This window comes from Tenrec ecaudatus, chromosome 14 (genome assembly GCF_050624435.1).
Source record: "Tenrec ecaudatus isolate mTenEca1 chromosome 14, mTenEca1.hap1, whole genome shotgun sequence".
Lineage (NCBI taxonomy): Eukaryota > Metazoa > Chordata > Mammalia > Afrosoricida > Tenrecidae > Tenrec > Tenrec ecaudatus.
The window spans coordinates 34,759,705-34,775,703 of NC_134543.1; the positions used below are offsets into that span (position 1 = coordinate 34,759,705).

Here is a 15,999-nt window from a genome sequence, read left to right on the forward strand (position 1 = left end):
CCCATCCTTATGCAGACACGTACAAACTCCGATGCCAAAAGACTGCCCTGTGTGTTTTGTTTCCTTGGTTCCTCTGTACACACACACACACACACACACACGTATTCCTCCCCCCTTCTCCCCCTACCTCCACCCTAGTCTACACCCACAAAAACTAAGAGCAGTTTCAGGGCCTCCCTTAGAGCCTGTCTTTGTCAGACAGGTTCTTCCAGCCCCGGGAGCCTTTCTTGAAGGCAGCACTTGATTGCGCTTCTTATCTTCAAATACATTGATATGAGATTCAGAAACTGAACGGTAGATATTTACGGTGAATGCGTAAATGGCTTTGTTTCCATGTGCACTTCATAGGAGAAAGGTAGATCAACAAGGTGAATCCAAAACATCACCAGAAGTCACCCTCCAAAATATTACCACCACCACTTGGGCAGCTTCCTGTGTCCAGAAACTTCATCCGAATCAAAACCAGGACCACCCAGTTGGCTGTATACCAGGAAAGTTGCTGAGAAATTCCATGATCTTTCCATCGCATTTCCCCACGAACTTTAGAAGTTCCTTCAGATACCCCAAGCATCTCACGCAGTCAAATACATTGTGACAGCATGACTTGTTGTTAATTTGTTAGGGCTGTCGGTTCGTTTTCGATTCATAGGGACCTGACCTACAGCAGAACAAAGCATCGCGTGTCATCCGACATGCTCACAATGGCTGTTTTATTTGAGCCCCTGCTTGCAGTCACAGTGTCAGTCCGTCATGTTGAGGGTGCTCCTGTCTGCCACTGCTATTCCACTTTACCAACATTGATGTCTTTCTCCACGGCCTGGTCTCTCCTGATTTCCTGCTCAAATTACATGAGACAAAGTCTCATGGAGCAATCTGGCTGTACTTCTCCAAAACAGATTTGTCCGTTCTTTTGGCAGTTCATGGTATACTTTTTTTTAAGACCATTTTATTGGGGGCTCTTACAGCTCTTATAACAATCCATACATCAACTGTATCAAGCATATCTGCACATATGTTGCCATCATTATTTTCTAAACATTTACATTCTATTTGAGCCCTTGGTATCAGCTCCTTTTTTTACCTTATCCCCCCCAGGACCCCTTAATAAATGATAAATTATTATGATAATTAAAATCTTACACCAAACACTGTCTCCTTTACCCCAAGGTTTCTTCCCCCCTCCTCTGCCACCTTCCTCCTATCCTCCTGGTATCACTACTCCCATTTCTGTTCCTGAGGGGTTTATCTGATTCTGTGTGTCCTAAGCGCTAATCTGTACCTGTGTACATGCTTTGGCTTAGCCCGCAGTGAAAGGCAGAACTGCGGTCATGGTAATGGAGGGTGAGGCCTCAAGGAACCAGAGGGATATTGTGTGCTTCATTGGTGCTATACTGCGCCCTGGTTGACTTATCCCTTCCTTGTGACTCTTCTGTGAGGGGATGTCCCATTGACTACGGATGGGTTTTGGGTCTCTGCTTGGCCCCCCTCATTCTCAACGTTTGTTTGTTTTAGGTCTTCTGGTGGTGCCTGTTACCTGATCCCGTGGACACCTCGTGATCGCTCAGGCTGGTGTGCTTCTTCCATGTGGGCTTGTTGCTTCTGAGCTAGATGGCTGCTTGTTCAATGTCAAGACTGTAAGACCCTGGCACTCTGTCTTTGGAGAGCTGGGCACACGGTACTTTGAATATTCCTCATCCACACCGGACTTCAAATCCATTGGTGTTCTCCAGTCTTCCTCATTCAGTGTCCAATTTTCGTAAGCAAGGGAGGAAATCGAAAATGCCATGGCTTGACATTTATTAATTCAATGACTTAACATTTAGGAATTCAACTTACAGTATTACTGAAGTCTTGCAGCTTTTGGACATTGAGGTGTTTTTCTATGGTGGGTACCAAACATTTAGAGGCTAGTGACAGGACAGGAGCCAGCTCGCCTGCCTGGCAAGTCATGCATTCTAAGTACTCAGCAGTTGGTATCTTAATTTGGTATCTTAATCGTATGGTCATTATTGATTTACATTATGGTTAAAATTGATTGATTGATTGTCTGAGTTTCATCTTAACATGATTGGGATCACACAGCACTTATTATTAACACTTTGTAAACTGCCTCTTTTCAATAAACCAGGAATGTCTTTTGCTCTCTAAATATATTTTGTCTCCCCATTTAAAAGACAGTTATACAAAATTTCCAGAAGGTTGATGACGGTTGAATTGAAATGAAACGTACATGAGATCCATTGAAATCTTCTCCAGGCTTGTGTCTCTTTGAAATGCCTGTAATGATGTTTACAGTGGGTTACAGTTGGGTTTTACCCCATGGTGTTCTAGACGGCGCAGGGTAGGAAGACCCGTTGTCTTAGAGCAGATTCCAGCTCTTAGTGATCTCTCATTGGTCAGAGTGGAACAGTGCTCCCGGGTATCCTGGACGGCTGATTGTTCAGAAGAACGACAGACTTTCTTCTGAGTCATACAGGATTGACTGGAGCCTCCAACCTTTTGGTTAGCAGCAGATCACATGAACTGTTTGTCCTCAGGGTCAAGATCAAGAATACTCATTGGTGAATGGCCAACTTGGGGCAGAAGTGTAACCATGAGGCTGAATGCGAGGCTCTCACTCAAGGGGTTGTGAAAGTCTGCAGGGCAGACGGAGGAGGGTGAGGGTGTAGGACCAATATGTGGGTGCAATCGATTGTGTTTCGGGGGTGCTTCCTGGGCAGTGTCATGGTTTTGCTTCCTTCTAGTTGGTCACGCCCTGTCATTAGCCCCTAGAGTCTCTGGAAGCACTCTCCGCTGCCCTCTGTGCCCCCTGAAAGCAGGCCTAGGGGTGGAGCATGCTGGGAGCCGAGGGAGAAGAGGACATTCCCACCTGCTCCTCCCTGCATCACCCTGTGCCTCCCGTGTAGGACCAACGCAAAGATGCAGACAGCAAGAGGCGTTTGCTAACCCCGAGGGCTTTACTGAAGCTTTGAAGGAAAGAGGAATTGGGGGTGAATGAGCACAGGCACCTGTCCTGGGAATGCAGGTTGTGTGGCACTGGGAATGGACGGGATGGGAGAGCGAGAGACTCGGTTTAACACTGCCTAAGCCAGGGCTTTCATCTTCTTTTTTTTGAATGAATGGGATGTGAGGGAGAGAGAGAGAGAATCGGCCGGCCCCCACAGGACCCTGGACCATAGATCCACAGAATGTCAGGAGGGCCTTCCACCCAGAAGTTTTCAAACAGTGGCTCTCAACTCACTAGTGGCTCTTAAAATCAGTGGACTGGGTCTCAATGAAACAGAACAAGACACGAGAGGAGAGGGGAGCAGAGGAAATGGGTCCGATCTAAGAGGACATCGAAAGTCCTGTGTAAAATGTATGCCTTACAGTAAACGAAGGACCAGAGGAGGTGACTGGCCGAGTCACACAACTACTGAGGGAAGAGAGCGAGGAAGGGAATGTTTACCACCAATCTCACCCAAGAATCAGGACCGTTTAAACCACCAGTAAAGCTATGAAAAAGGCAGATCCCTGACTCAGTCGCTTACTGTGTCATAGACACTCATGTGTGTATAAGAAATTTATAGACACTCATATGTGTATGAGAAATTTACAGACACTCATATGTGTATAAGAAAGAGCTTTACGTACAAGAGCAATTGAATATTGAGAAAACATCCCACCCAGTCTAGATCAAGTCCATGAGTCTGGTATTAACCCATATGTCCAATACTAATCTATAAATTCACCTCCAGAGTCATGAAACACATGCAATGGCACCAATGCAGGACAATAACAGGCCAGTGGGTGGAAAGTCTTGTGGATCCAGTGGCAGTGTCAGCATCTCAGTGCTGGCAGGGGTCTCCACATGGTTTCTCTAGATCCAAGGCTCTGGCTGCCATTTAGCTTGTCTCCATGTGGCTTGTCAACAAGAATGTCTTGCAGGGACTGAGAAAGTGTCCTGCATCCAGAGAGCTATTTATCTCCTTAGCGCCTCCAAATGAGTTCATCAAGCTGCAACCTGATTGACAGGTAAGCTCCACCCCTTCCCTCATAATCCTATCAAATTGACAATAGATTATAGAACTACCACACTAATGTTGGACAAGTTCATCTCTTTAAACCAGCGGTTCACAACCTGTGGGTCAAACACAGGGGTCGCCGAATCATAATAGTTGCAAAATTAGTGATGAAGTAGCAACAAAAATAATGTTATGGTTGGGGGGTGTCACCGCAACATGAGGACTGTATTAAAGGGTCACGGCATTAGCAAGGTTGAGAACTGCTGCTCTAGACCCTCGTCGGCCACCTGTAGAATGGGGTTAGTAAGAGTATGGCCTCAGCAATGTCTGGAAGCTGCTCCATTCCATTGGCGACACCATGGTGGGTAGTTTACTTACCAAGGAGCCCTGGTGATGCAGTGGTCAAGCTCTGGGTGGAAGTTCAAAGCCACCAGCAGCTTCTCAGGAGAAAGAACTGGGCTTTCCACAGAGTTACAGTCTCCGAACCACTGTGGGTCGCCATGAGTCAGCATTGGTGTTGGAGTTTTATATTCATAGGTATGTGAATCCCCAAGCTGCTGTGTCAATCATTTTTCGGTGCTCTGGGGAACAGGAACCTATGGCCAGTCCCCTTCCTCAAGGACCTCACAGTCTGACCATGTATGTGTGTCTCTTCAAACCAAGACTCTGGTTCCGAAGGATACAAGGCGTTTGCAGCCAAGGAAAGACCCGAGGCTGGTTAAGAGCCCTGCCAGCTGGGGGAATGCAGCCCTCCTGGGTTCTTCCCTGTAAAAGAAGGGACTTTCTCCCTGCTGGGGTGGGAGGCGGGCATGCTGTGTTATTTCCCAGCGGCTGGGACAGCTCTCCGAGGTGGTGGTGCTGACGGAGATGAGAAATCCTGAAAGCAGAGCCCTGTGCTGGCCCCACCAGCGAAGCCCAAAGGAGCCCAAATCTCTCTCAAATCTTTGGTCATAGGCCCAGAAGTTCCACCAGTCTCTAGCAGACCACTATGACTCGTCTTTTAAAAATTATTTGATTCATTTTCCACATTTCCTACGCTCCCTGCCCCCACCCAGGACCCCCATTGCGATTCCTTTCAGAGCGATAGGCAGTGGTAGCCAGGCAACACAGTCCTGGTCGCCGGGGTCATGGAGCCTGGAGGTCTCAAGGTCCCCCAGTCCTTTGAAGTAATTGCTGACATGTGTCTTTAATTTTCTTCACTCGTTTTTTGCTCTGGACAAGGAGTTACACCTTCAATGGCCACTCAAGTTTTTTGAAGACCCCAGTCTTCAAAAAGAAATAGATAATATGTGTGTATACACACATGTCTACCAGTGGAATTATTATATCATATGATATTTCTTATATATACTGTATATACTAGTGTAATTGTCTGATCATATATTTCATGCATATGTATTTATGTATATATGTATGTGTGTGTGTGTGTATATACGCATACACTAATAGAATTGTCAGATCATATGGTCTTTCAGTTTCCAGAAGTGTAAGAGTGTAAGGAAGCACCGTACCATTTTCCACACTGGTCGCACCATTTTACATGCCCATCAGCGGTATATGGGGCTCCAGTGTCTCCACACCCTGGCCAGAGGTTTGTTATTTTCTCTCCTGTTCGTTCATATTGGACAAAGGACTTGCAAGGAACACCATGTTGTACACATATGCTTTGTGCGCCACCTAGTGGACATGATGTCAGTGTTACACGTAGTCTATGTGCTCTTTCCCCCAGTGAAGTTGACACCTGGCGTCACAGATACCAGAAAACCTTTAATACCAGGAATCGTTTTAGTGCCTGATCACCACTTTATAGACCCAAAGCTATTTATAACCATCACCTGTATTGGGGTTTTAATTTGAAAAGGATCAGGTGCCTGAGGGACGATCTAGACCACCTGAGCAAAATCGAGCAAAGCCTGGCACTAAAATACGCAAGAACACTGAAAAGTTACTCTGACTCACATTTATGACCATTGAGGAAAACGGCTTAGCACAGGGCGAGCAATGCTAATCAAACTTCAGGGGAAATAGACACATCTTCGATTGCAGTTTGAAATAGTAGCCCCCCTCCTGTGACCAAGCAGAGATGTTAAAGATTAGCGCGATAGAGTTGATAAGATTAGTTACCGGTGAATAGTACTTGGTGCCCAGAAAAACGAAGACATATTTTCTGAAATGGGAGACATTTACAACACTATTGTAAGTATTAAAGAAGTTTCAATAAACTCCAAAGGATCCTTGAATTGCTTAAGAGCAACTCACACTCACCGCCATCAAGTTGATGGTGACTCGGAGTGATCCCATAGGACAGGGTAGAACTGCCTTTGTGACTTTTGAACACTGTAACTCTTCATGGGCTAGAAAGCCCCGTCGTTCTCCCAAGGACCAGCCGGTGGTTTCAAACTGCTGACCTTGCAATTAGCAGCCCAACACGTTGCCACTATGCTACCAGGGCGCCTTAAGAACAACCAGTGACCTCTAAAGGAAGGCAAATGCAAGGTCACACTTCAAACCAGTCCAGGGAGACAGAGGTCATTAAACGTGTTGCTAGGTGCCATTGAGTTGATAAAAAGCATTTTCACCCCCAAAATAAGATGATTGCATTTAAAAGGGAAAAAACAGATAATTCAAAATAACATGGTGGAAAGAAATTCAGATGATAAAAACATAAACATATTAAACTCGGATATTGAAATGACCAGATCAGATCAAAGTCCTACAAAGCCGATACAATGCTACTCATAAGAGAAAAGTACAATAAGACCCCGAAGCTTGAAAATAGAGGGATACAGAGATGATTGCTAACATAACATAAAATAAATTTTGTGGTAAAAACCATGAATAGGATGGAAAGAAAAATGATATAATAAAAGAGTCCTCCACTAAGAAATATATTGAGTTAGTTAAAGTTTATTGTGCCAAGCTGGCCGATAAACACATGTGGGGTTAATTGAGAGATAAAGGCTCAGTGAGCCTCGCCTTTCAAGTTCTCAGGTCTCTTGCTTTATGATGGTCAGACCAGAGTGCAGCTGCCTTAGCCAGTTCCCTCCTTCAGCTGGCAAAACTCATTTCCTATAAGACGTCCCCAAGGTGAAGCCGCATGGACCTACCCCGATGCAGCCCTGGGTGCTGGAGTAGCCATGTGGAGACCCTTCGCCAGTGCTGAGATGCTTACACATTCACTGATTCGGCTCTCCTCCTGCAGTCAGCATCATAGTGGGTGTTTTGTGAGATGGAGGACGACTTTGTGGATTGGTGTTGGACATCTGGGTTAATGTTGGACTGTGGGCTTGTGCATTTGAATTGTGGTGCTGGAGAAGAACAGTGAAAAGATCATGGACTGCTGCAAGGACACAACCCAGGGGCCTACTTGGGTTGGGTGGCCGCCATGAAAATGCACTACTCTTGGACTGTGGGAAGCATCATAGACCTGTGGTCCAAGCTGCTGTCCTCAGAAATCCATCTCTGTTGCCCTATATCACTCCTCCCACCGGGACACTCCAAGCTCCCAGGATGGGGTGCTGAAAGCCAGTAGGGAGCCAGCTGGGACACTAAAGCCCATGTCGGGGAGAGGAGGGACTCCTTTGAGGACTGACTTCCTTTGAGGACCCTGCATTGCCTTCTCAGCACTGCCACTCCAGAGCCTTCCCTTCCCTCTCTCCCAAGGGTCACGCCTATGTCTCAGCCTAACCACTTCCCCAGCTCCGCGCCCATTTCTGCTTACAAATGCTTCCTGCAGTCAGTCTTCTTGTCCGACTGATCGCTCCCCCAGAAACCAAATTTGCTCTTATAAGCAACACCTTAATGAATAAGCTTGTGGTCTTGTTACTTCATGTGTGTGGAGGTGTATTCAGCTTTGCCATAGACAGTCACTACACTTTGAACCGATTCTATGGCGCCCAACACTGTGCTAGAAAAGGACTCCCTAGAACAACGGATAAACACGTGTGTATGCTTTATTAGAGATCACCAAATGCCCGTTGGGGATTTTACATGTCCCAGCAATTCGTCACAATGCTGGTTCCTCCTCATTCTTGCCAGCATGGCATGTCATCAAACTTGTGGATTTTGTTTTGTGGTGTGAGTGAAGTAGAGCATCTGGCTATGTTTAAAGATGATTACATCTCTCCTTTTGCTTGTCTATTTCTGCATTGTCACTTTTTTATCAGGTTTTTCAATATTGCTCTCTAGAAAGTTTCCTATACTGTAAATCTTTTTTTAAATCATTTTATTGGGGGCTCGTACAACTCATCACAATCCATACATCCATCTATTGTGTAGAGCACATTTGTCCATTTGTTGCCCTCATCATTCTCAACACATTTTGTTTCTACTTGAGCCCTTGGTATCAGTTCCTCATTTTTTTCCCTTCCTCCCAACCCCCTTCCCTCATGAGCCCTTGATAATTTATAAATTATTATTATTATTTTATGTCTTACATTGTCCGACGTCTCCCTTCACTCACTTTTTTGTTGTCCATCCCCCAGGGTGGCAGTTATATGTAGGTCCTTATAATCTGTTCCCCCTTTCTACCTCACCTTCCCTCCACCCTCCCGGTATCACCACTCTCACCACTGGTCCCGAAGGGTTCATCTGTCCTGGATTCCCTGTGTTTCCAGGTCCTATCTGTACCAGTGTACATCCTCTGGTCTAGCTGAATTTATAAGGTGGAATTGGGATCATGAGAGTGGGGGGGAAAGAAGCAGTTAACCTCCCTGGAGGTAATCCTGAGTGTGGCTTGAGGTAAATGTTAACTGTCAGAAGTTTATCACACCTGGAATGTCTACCAGAGAGATTAAAATGAGTAATTTCGTAAGAATTACAGGCCTACAATATAAAACAACAAATTTTATGCAAAACAATGTACTGCTTTGGGTACAAAGTTACTGACACAATTAGACCGCCAGGACCAGGGAGGTTAAGAACTAGAGGAAAGTTGTATGCTTCATTGTTGCTACACTGCACCCTGATTGACTCATCTCCTCTCCGAGACCCTTCTGTAAGGGGATGTCCAGTTGCCTACAGATGGGCTTTGGGTCACTACTCCACACTCCCCTCATTCACAATGATATGATATTTTGTTCTTTGATGCCTGATACCTGATCCCATCAACACCTCGTGATCACACAGGCTGGTGTGCTTCTTCCATATGGGCTTGGTTGCTTCTGAGATAGATGGCCCCTTATTTATCTTCAAGTTTTTAAGACCCTAGACACTGTATCTTTTGATAGCCAGGCACCATCAGCTTTCTTCACCACATTTGCTTATGCACCCGCTTTGTCTTCGGCGATTGTGTCAGAAAGGTAAGTTTCATGGAATGCCAGTTTAATAGAATAAAGTGTTCTTGTGTTGAGGGAGTACTTGGTCGAGGCCCAATGTCCATCTGCTACCTTAATACTAAACCTATAAATATATGCACATAGATCTATTTCCCCATCAGTTAACAGCCCAAAGCCTAAACTACAGCACCACCCCCCAGGGCTCCTTTAAAAATGAGAGCTCTTTACAAATGAATAGCTCTTTGAAAACCTAATATTAAGGCAAGAAATAGAAAACTGTAAATATTAGGCACAGTAACATTTACAAGCAAAACATCTCTGGGAATAATAGGCATCAAATGAATGATAACCATTATTTCTGGGGCAAGAGGACAGAACAAAGACTCCAAGAGAGATCACACACACATGCAGTTATGTATATTTCAGTGTGGGGGTAAACCTGGCCAAAGCTGGGTGCTGGGTAGGAAACGACTCGATGATTCTTTACAAGATTGCATGACTGAAATAACTCACAATAAAAAAAGATGATGCACTTCAAATAAAAAATGATAATAGTCTACTTGAGGGCTGGCTTGATTTTAAGATGTATCAGACATCTTCAAGCCGGGGCTTTCGATCGACTCCCATGTATCAAACATCTTCAAGATAAAACTGTCCCCACTGGCCCTTTCCATGGGCTTCTGCCTGGGCCCCACCCCTGGTCATCAGGACCCTTCTACTGAAAACGGTCTAGGAGACCCTACAGGGCAAGGGTGAGGCTTCGTCCTCCTGTAAAGATTTGCTGCAGTTGTTAGGTGCCGTTAAGTCCGTTCCTGCCCATAGCAACCCCATGCACAACGGAATGCAACACTGCCGGTCCTGCGCCCTCCTCCCAGTGCTTCCTAAGCTTGAGCCCGTTGCTGCAGCCCCTGTGTCCATCCATCTCCTTGAGAGTCTTCTCCTCCTTCGCTGTCTCCCTCCTTACCAAGCATGATGTCCTTCTCCAGGAACTGGCCTCTCTTGACGATGTGTCCAAAGTATGTAAGACCAAGTCTTACCATCCTTGCCTCTAAGGAGCACTCTGGCCTTACGTCTTCCAAGACAGATCAGCTTGTCCTTTTAGCAGTTCATGGTCCTTTGAATAAACTTCTCCAGCACCACCATTCAAACGCATCGACTCTTCTTCCCTCTTCCTTATTCAGTGTCCGGCTTTCACAGGCACGTGGCGCCATTGAACACACTAGGGTTGGCGCACTTTAGCCCTCGGTGTAACATCCTTGCTTTTCAACACGCTAAAGAGGTCTTGTGCAGCAGATTTGCCTAAGGCAATTCACCTTTTGATCTCTTGGCTGTGGTTTCCATGAGAACTGGTTGTGGATCCAAGCAGGACAAAATCCTTGACACGTTCAGTATTTTCTCTGGTTATCACGATGTCACCTATCGGCCCAGTGTGGAGGATTTGGGGCTTCTTTACGAGCAGTTGTCGTCCACGCTGAAGGCTGCAGTGCTCGACCGTCATCACACTTCTAGCAAACAAGGCCGTGTCATCTGCATAACACAGGTTATTAGTCAGCCTTCTTCTCATCTAACCCAGCTTCGCCCACGGTTTGCTCAGCATATAAACTGAATAAGTAGGGTGTGAGGATACAACCCTGACACACACACCTTTCCTGATTCTAAGCCATGCAGTGTTCCCTTGCTCTGTTCACACAACTGCCTCTTGATCCATGCACAGTTCCAGATGAGCACAGTGAAGTGGTCTGCAGTTCCCACTCATCTCAGGGCTACCCATAGCTCGTTTCGTTTGTTGTGATCCACACAGTCGAATGCCTTGACACGGTCAAGACACCAAGCCAGCATCTTCCTGATACTCTCTGCTTTGAGTCAAGAGCCACCTGGCATCAGCAATGACATCCCTTGTTCCACGTCCTCTTCTGGACCTCGGGCAGTTCCCTGCCACTGTGCTGCTGCCTCAGGTGATCACCTGCCCTCCTCAGGTGATCGTTGCTGGACGATCCTCAGCACAACTTTACTTGCCTGTGAGGAGCCACGGTGGCACAGTGTTTGTGCCCTGACTGCGGTCCACGGTCCGAAACCACCAACGACTCTGAGGGAGAAAGACGCGGCTTCTTCTCCCGCAGAAAAGTTGCAGTCTCAGAAACTCGTGGGGCAGGTCTACCTGTCCTACATGGTCGCTATGAGTTGGCATTGACTCGATGGCAGTGGGTTGTTGTGATTGTTGGTGTTTTTAATATCAGTGAGATTCTATCATGTGAGCATTCTATTCTGTTGGGTCACCTTTCTTTGGAATGGGTACTAATATGAATTTCTTCCCATCAGTTGGCCAAGTGGCTGTCTTCCAAGCATCCTGGTACTTAAAGACGTACAGCCTTAGAATCCCCCAGGAGCAGTTCGACTCTAGCCTATCGAGTCACTCCGGGTTGGAATCCACTTAAAGGCAGGAAGGAGGACACTCTGTGGCCACGGGATAGCAAGCACTCTCGGGCTGCTCACTGCAGCTTTGGTTGCGTCCTCAGTCGGTTACTGGACCGCTCACCTCAGTGTTGTTGTTCAACTCACCAGGAGAACCAGGCGGTTGTCAATGAGGTGGGCCTCCTCAGAACCCCCACACAGGGGGCTGTGAATTGGGATCAGCTCTCAGAGGCCTTCACCACAGAGCCACAGTTGCTGGTCAGTCTGGCAGCATGACCCCATCACCCCCCATGTACCCCCACCCCCTGCTTTCCAACTGAGCTCCCCAGGTGCCCCCACCCCACAGCCAGGCAGTGTCAACACCGTCAGCTCCGGCTGGAAGTCTGCTCCCCGCAGCCCACCTCTCCCCTTGCCGTCTTCTTCGCGTTCTGGCTGACATACTGAATCCAGACCTGGCTCAGATGTCGCCTGCTCTGCAAAGTTCCAGTGCCACCCCTCGTCCTCCTGTGCTTCTCCCTCCTCAGCATCCCTGCAGTCCTCTCTCCTATCCCGTGCCTCAGTCGGTGACTTTTCTGAAACTCCAGGGCCACCTCTGCGCTAAGTGTTGGAGAGGCAAAGGTGAGCCAACAGGTCCCAGGTGTCTGGCCACTCCATGAAGGTGCCACCTCACCATCAAACAAACAAACGAATTGCTATCGAGTCAACACCAGTTCATGACAAGTCATGTGTGGCAGTCCCAGAGTCACTGCGCATCAAGGACAGTAGACAAACAGAAACAAACTCATGGTCAGCAAGTCCATTCTGACTCACAGTGACCCAGTCAGGCAGGGTAGAACCAGCCCTTTAAGTTTCTGGACACTGTAGATTTTTATGGGAGCCGAAAGCCTGATCTATCTCTTATCTCCTGTGCACCCTGGTGGGTTCAAACTGCTGACCTTCTGGTTAACAGCCCAGCGTGTAACCCTCTACACCGCCAGAGCTCCTTTCTATGACAGTAGTGTCTACTTATTCAGCTCGGTGTGCCCCCAGAGCAGGTCTGGTTAACGTTTCAACTCAGAAAACACCTGTTGAGCAAGGAAAGCCCATGATCCGTTCCTCAAGACTCCTGGATCACAGCTTCCCTCCCAGGAGGTCACAGCTCCCTTGGAAGTCTGCTCACAGCTGCCTGTAACTCTGCTGCAAGCTAGACCTGGGCTCTCTCTCACCCAAGCTGTCTCTCCCACCAAACCTACACCTACCCTCCGGCCAGCGGAGAACGGCATCTCCAACCATCGCCAGATGGCGCCAGCGGGCCGGCCCATCCCGCTGCAGGCTGCTCAGGAGACTGCCTCCCAGGAGGCATCAAATTCAGGAGGAAGAGGAGACATCCAACTGTGCTGAATTCTGTCCAGAGAGAGAAGCATTTGTTCTGTGAGCGTGAGGTAATCAGACTCTCCCCACTGCACATCCTTTGAGCCCTGGGTTAAGTTACCTGCCCAGGAGGCCCTTTCTGTTACCCTCTATGGGTGAGGAAGAGCAAGCCGTGCCCCCAAGGCAGTGAGCAGAGTTCGCCGGGCATGAGGTGTGCTTAGTGTGAAGACAGCTCCCAGTGGGTTCACTCCTCCTCTAGGAACTCTGTGCTTTCCAATCCCCACGTCACATTCCACTTGATGCGCCATAGACATCTCCAACTGTCATGTCCCTTTCTAAGTCTTGACTAGACCCTGTCCGTCAACTCTTCCTTCCACCTCTCTCTCTCCCTGTACCCAAGCCACCAAGGTCTGCCTTCTGAGCAGGCTGCCTCCAGTGGATTTCTGGGATGTGTCCACTTCTCCCCATCTCCCCTGCCACCTCCTGACCCGGGGCCACAACCCCTGCTCACTGGGACAAGCAAGACCCTTGCTATTCGACGTGGGATCCAAGGACCGGCCACATCAGCATCACCTTGTTGAAATGCAGACGCTCACACCTGCCGAATCAAAATCTACCCTTTCACAAGCTCTTTAGACAACGGTTGTGCACATCAGAGTTCTTAAGATACAGATGGGGCTGACTCATCTCTCTACCCCCAGTCTGGCCCTCCTATCTCCATTTTCCACATGGCAAGAAGAACCTGGTCAGTAAGTAAAAAACAAAAACAAAAAACCAACCCACTGCCACAGAGTTGTTGTCAACCTTGGGACTGTATAGGACAGGGTAGAAGCGCCCCGTGAGCTTCCAGATTGCAACTGATTAAGGGAGTAGAAAGCCCTGTCTTTTTACTGAGGGTTGACTGGTGGTTTCAAACCCTTGACCTTTTGGAATTCATCTGATCATTCTGTTTCCTGTGAAACCTCTCCAATGACGTCCCTCTCCGGGGGGTGTCCTCCTCATCATGACATCATGCACTTCCCAACGCTGTTTACTCCTGTGGCGGCGTCTCCTTCCACTCCCCTCCAGCAGACGCCAGCCTCTTCCTGTCTCAGGCTTCCTAACATGCTCTGTCTGTTAGAGCCCCGTGGCCTGCCTAACCCCCACTGGCTTTTCTGTCTCAGCTGTACCATCCCCCCTGGGAGGTCTTCTGGATTCCGCTCACTCAGTCCTGTTGCTGATGGGTGCCTTCGAGCCGGTTCCAACCCAAAGGGGCACCAAGCACAACAGGACCTCACCCTGCCAGGCCCTAGATCCCGCTCATCGGTTCTCAGACGCAAGAACTGGTCCGTCCTGTTCACCGCTGTGCTCCTAGTACCAAGCCCAGAGTTTGGCCTGAAGCAGGTGCTCAGACGTACGTGTTCATTACAGATGTGTCGGAGCAGACCGGCCAGGGCTGAAGTACCTGTGTCCAGCAATAGTGACTTTCCTCCCCACCATGCAAGAACTAGGCCCAGCCGGCAGGGCTGCAGGCACCGGGTCTCAAGAGCTGGCCTTGGGAAGAAGTGGGAGGAGCTGATTGGTGTACCCAAGCTTTGCCTTCCCAGGTGGGCTGTCCTCCAAGTCCCCAAGAGTCACTTTTGATACCTGCTTTCCCGAGGGATGTCTGCCATGTCCATCTTCACCCCACAGGCAATTCCCCAAACCAGCCTTTGGTCCTCCCTGCAACAAGGCAGTTGGGTGCTTCCCTGGGCTCTGGGTCACTAATAGCCCTCAGCCCACACACTCCTCCACCTTCGGCCCTGGCTCCCTACACACTCTCTTCCGGACCATGACCCTCTGTTCACGATTCCCCCGTGGCTCCTCATCCTGGTCCTTTTGCCCGTTTCTCCTACCCCTTTCCATGCAGTCAGTCACAGCGCTCAGGCCGCTCCACCTGAATGCGACTCCAAACCCATGCCCAGTTGGGTCTTTTCGTGTCCAAGTCAGCTCCAGCCCACCTGCGTTCTACTGCTGCGAGGGCTGGAGCTCCACCTCTCTCGCCAGGATGGCCCCGGTTGTCTCCTCAGTGCCCCGCTTCAGCCCCATTGTCCACTGTGCTCATTGCCGGTGTATTCTTCAGAGGGCGTCATTGTTCTCTTGAAAACCCTCAGTGACCGTCAGCTGCCTGGGGCATGGCATCGCCAGCTAAAGTCCCGCGTTTAGGGGCTGACTCAAGCTGGCTGCCGTCTTGTCTTGCCTGCTTATTGCCCTCCCCGGCGCTCTCCACACTGGACCCCTGGGCATCCGCTGCAGAGAGAGGGCTGCCAGCTCCTTCTCCAAGAGCCACGCACTAGGACCCTGCGTGTCATTTTGACACATGCTTCCCTCTTTCCTCTTCTACCCAAATCCTGAAGAGTCAGCCTCCAAAGTACTTCTGGAATGTGTCTACCCCCCCGCCCCCCGCAGCTGCCCTGCCACCCCCTGACCCGGGCCACCACCACTGCGCACTGGGACAAGGCCCCTTGTGGGAAACAACCTTGTCCAGGTGCCACGTCTGACACTGAAGATCCCAAGAAATTATTTTCTTCGCTTGGGGAACACGGAGGGAAATAACCGCCACGGATCAACATGGCTATTCATAAGGCTACTGTGTCCCTCCCAGAAGACAGATCACTTCTTTATAACATGAGACGACAAGAGATATAAAATTGTTTTTAAGTTTTGTTGCCAAGTCGGTTCTGACTCACCTGGTGACCCCAGGTGTTACAGCGGACGACTGTGCTCCTCAGGTGATCTCAAAGCAGTGCACTCTGGGAAGCAGATCACCTGGCCTTTCTCTCAAGCCTCCTCTGGGTAGGTCCAAAGCAGCCAACGGACAGTTAGGTATCAAACGCAATCAGCCATCTCCGTCCCCCAGGGAGTCCCAGAGATGGGTTCAGGCGACAGACGTCCTTATGAATCATTCCCGTGTGGTAGACAGCACTCCAGCTTCTGAC

General features: G+C 48.7%; 1 long non-coding RNA gene across 1 annotated transcript in view; it reads left to right on the forward strand.

The window, feature by feature from the left end:
* The window catches only part of LOC142425713 (uncharacterized), a 24,918-nt gene extending 22,795 nt beyond the window's left edge, over positions 1-2,123 (forward strand). Inside the window, exon 3 of the long non-coding RNA XR_012779693.1 lies at positions 1,513-2,123. This is a non-coding gene — a long non-coding RNA (uncharacterized LOC142425713). The remainder of the gene's footprint in view (positions 1-1,512) is intronic.
* Positions 2,124-15,999: the final 13,876 nt, after the last annotated feature.